A 4,224-nucleotide genomic window follows, 5' to 3' on the forward strand; every position below is an offset into this window, starting at 1 on the left:
TGTCCCCGAAATATTCTGGCCTACTACGAGAAATTGCACTAACTGCTTCAATTTGAAATTAGCCTTCTCGTGCTCTTTGTTACTACCGGTTATGTATTTAACTCGAGCCAACAATCTGTTTAACTGTATCAAATCGTCTGCTATAACAATGTAAATAACATTGCCTGAAAATGCTGAAATGCCTCCTGCAAGGTGGAGCTTCAGACAAGACTCACTATGTTGATATCTACTGCATTGCAAGAGCTTGATTAATCTACTTTCACTTGTCCCAAATCACTACTGTAATCTATTGACAGTATTCTTGGACTCTGATCATTGAATAAGATACTACTCATGAACTGCATTGAATAGGGTCATTTTCATTATCTTGTTGGCCTTCTGAGAATCTACCATTACTCTAACAGGAACATCTTTGGAAGACAGCAAAAAAGTGAAGTATGAGATGATGGTTCTATTTCACGCTTTATCCATTTTTGTACTTCTCTTTCACTCCCTTCTGAAATGAACTACTCTATAGGCTGGTATGTAGGTGGCTGTACTATTAGTCGTCTATCCATAACGACTTGTAACAACCGTCTGGGATTTACTATACCAGCACAATAACTAACATGTCTCCGAAGTGAACCTATCTTGTCTTCTCATTTTATGTCACCAATTTACGCTAACTCGTTGGTACTCGCTATACTGGCAATGTGCGCTATACCTGCTAAACTAATTGACTACTGCTATTTACTGCTGTTATTAACCTGCAAGCTATTTTACTGCTGACACTCATGTGAGCAGAAGGCCCTTTTACTAACAGCACAACTCGGCTGGTGGAATTTCACTTCCTTCAGCACTGCCATTCTGCTCCTGCTCTCAGATTTAAATCTGCTGTCTAACTGAAATGGCTTCTTGGTTGTGGACTCTAATGATGTTATCTGTGAAGGCTTTTACTAATATGCTGATGTTCACTGTTGTGATGTTTCTTCAGAGTGTGAAGAGTGCTCTCAGTTGAGATCTTCCTGATGAATCTTACAAATTTCATGACTTTCAAATCCTCCTGTTATTACCTGCGCCTTTATTGCTCTTAATTACGTGTCTGATCTGGATTAGACCAATATGCAAGCTAATTGTGCTGCTAGAACCTTCTCCTTTAGTGTAAAGTGCTCACAGCAAGAAAATGTTTGTTAGCTGCTATTCTTGTACCTGACAGTCTGTTCTGATCTGCTGGATTTCAAGCTTAGTGAGGAAAGAAGCATCTGATACACCTTTTCTGACATTATGACTCCACTATATGAAATATGACAGAGTTTCTAAGTATTTGTGTGCATACTGATCTGTTATAACATTCTATCAACGCTAACCTGTTAATTTAACTTGGAATTTTACTGTCGGCGCTTCCTCTATTATGAAGGAAGACCCGGTAACTGCTGCTGAGATGAAGGGCACACCGTGTGTCATCTACGATACTAAGTTTAATTGTGTGACTGGAGTTTGAACCAGTTCACTGGCTTGTGGGGAACGACTGTGCATATGCTTGGCTGGTCCCTGTCCGTTAACAGGCAGGTGTTTCTACGGTGCCAGCCTGCAGCCTGCAGAAGGGCAGTAGCTCAGCCTCGCGGTCACTGGCACAATGTCCTTTCTGACAGTGCTGGCGTGAACTGTTAATCCCCTTGTATTACTAACGTCTGGTCTGATTTATCTGCGTTACAGGAAATAACAAATCTCTTTCTTCTTTGATGCATGGTGACAAGGTGTGCGACAATCCGCCTAAATGGTCTACCTAAAGACTTCTTCCTTTGCCTATAACCTGTCTCGTATGAAGTGCGTAACTCGGCTGCTTTCAATCGCTAGCAACAATGGCGACATCGGCTACTGTTTTATTTTATCTGTCTCGCTGTTGATTATATAGCTGGAACTCATCATGATAACTCTTTTATCTGCCTTATAACTGATTGTATCGCTACGAACTGACAACAAATCTGTTTCTTACTGTGAATATGCAAGAACTGTTTCATTGGTGTAAGTCTTTGATGTGATGCCGGTCGTTTATATCATCTCCCCGCAGATCGAATGACTTCTTGCGGCTTCGCTGGTTTTCTTCTGTCTGTGCCTGTTATGTGATATGCCTACCTGCTCTATCGATTTCAAATTACAGGCACTTGTTTAACTGCTCCTTCCGCAAAGAACTAACTGTATAATTTAATTGCGTAATGGCAATATTACTACAGCACAGTGTGTTCCTAATATCCATGGTTAAGTGTTGGTTGACTGCTGTGTAAAACGGGAGATTCTTCACTATTGTTTGTGCCGATAATCACTAATGACAATGCCTGTAACCGCTGAGTAACGTAATGACTGAAAACAATCAAAGTCGGCAGTTCTTAAAATCACAATACGAATGATAAACACTTTTCTATATTGCAAAGCCAAATTAATCAATCGCGATTGGCGTGTTAAACAAACAAAGCCCTTGGCTTTCCAATTATTGTTGATTAACAGTGTAAATGAAATTGTCACTTTCGCTTAAAATTAAGAAAAACTAACCTTCCAACATGATTCTGAACACCTTTAGCGGTGCAAAAGAAAACGAGATTATGAATTACTCGATCAAAAAAAAAAATAACATAAATTTCGGCAATAATGTTAAAATAGAAGGTAAATGTAAAATAACCGTGAGGTAACACAAATAAAATACGAAACCCTGGGTTGTCATGCTGAACGTTGATAAGTTTGGCCAATGCAAATGTTGAATGAAATTTAGTAGAAATCGTAGATAACAGTTAAGAGAAAGAAAAAGGCATTTGCCGAAGTCTACAATTACGTATGGTTGTGTTTTCAAATGAATATCAACAAGTGTTCTTAGTATCGACTTGAGTGTAGCTATCAAGAAATTTCAAGCAACGTGTGATGATGTGGCGTAAGGTGTCTTGCAATGATGATGGATTTTCTCATCTTCTGCGCGTACTTCATTTTGTTGATTCGTAGGCTTTCGTCCGTTAAATCTTCTTCACCTTCTTCTTGGCGTCCTTCGTCACTAACGCTTTGAGATCTTTGCTCACTGTCACGAAGAATAAATGAAATGGCGGCGCGGCGAAAAAAGGCTTCGCTGCGATAATCTCTTGCGTTGTAGCGTATTATTGTTTAACGAAGGCGTAACCTATTCTTCTTTACGAAATTGGCGCCTGTTGTTTTGTCTTTGATATTTTCTTGATCACTGTTTATTCTATTTTCGGTATTTGTATACTGTTTGTAACTGTTCGTGATCATATTCCCCACTGTACGCCAGCGGATATCTCGCAGCTGTTGTAACTCTCGTCAGCCAACTTTTATTTATAAATCGTAGCTGTTGATCCCTTGGCTAAGATTATCACCCGCGACTGCATCGGCTGTAAGGCAATATGATAGCGCCGGTATGACGTGAAGCTGGCCAACGAGAACAGTTGTTAAATATAGGTACTGGTCAAAGGAAAATGATGGTGTTCCGTTTCTTTGTTTACGCCTGTACAGTTCACCTGTGAACAAGCCAGCTGTTTCTTAATAGTTCAGTGTGGTTTCGAACTTTAAAATGTGGTTGAAGACTGAAGCAAATTGGAGCCAGAGGTACTAATTCTGCGAGTCAATCTTCACTAACACTATTTCTCTTTCTGTCTTTTCTGCTACGACAGTCTCATCTTCCCCGCTTCTGCTCTGTCTTTCTGCAGGCTGTCTGTTTTCTCTCCCTCGCTGTATGCCTGGCCTTGCTTATCTCCCATTTCCCATGTGTGATATCTTAGATACTCTTTCTGAGCACCCACTCACTCCACTTCTTCATTCCAACGATGTGTTACAAGGAATTCGTGGAGTATTGGTATTGCTGTGCGGCGCTGGGCTCTACGGCACTGATGATGTGAAGCTCTGGAGCGACGCATGAGCATGGCCAGCTCACTGTAACTCTCGCTAGAGGAAAGTGTTTTCCCCACTCTTATTTCGCGGAGACACTAAACCAGGCACAACTTATGGCCGTGCTTCGTTAGTGCTGAATGAACTAACGAATATGATTTGGCGACTGTTGTGAGCTGAACTATGGTTATGATCGCGATACTGACCAAATGGAAATGGGATATTTCCTTTCAAAATAGTTCTCTGATATAAATACTATCCTTATACATACACATTTAAATACATACATATATACACATATATGTATATATATATGTAACCATATATATATATATATGTATATATGTAATATATATATGT

This window comes from Macrobrachium rosenbergii, chromosome 59, assembly GCF_040412425.1.
Source record: "Macrobrachium rosenbergii isolate ZJJX-2024 chromosome 59, ASM4041242v1, whole genome shotgun sequence".
NCBI lineage: Eukaryota > Metazoa > Arthropoda > Malacostraca > Decapoda > Palaemonidae > Macrobrachium > Macrobrachium rosenbergii.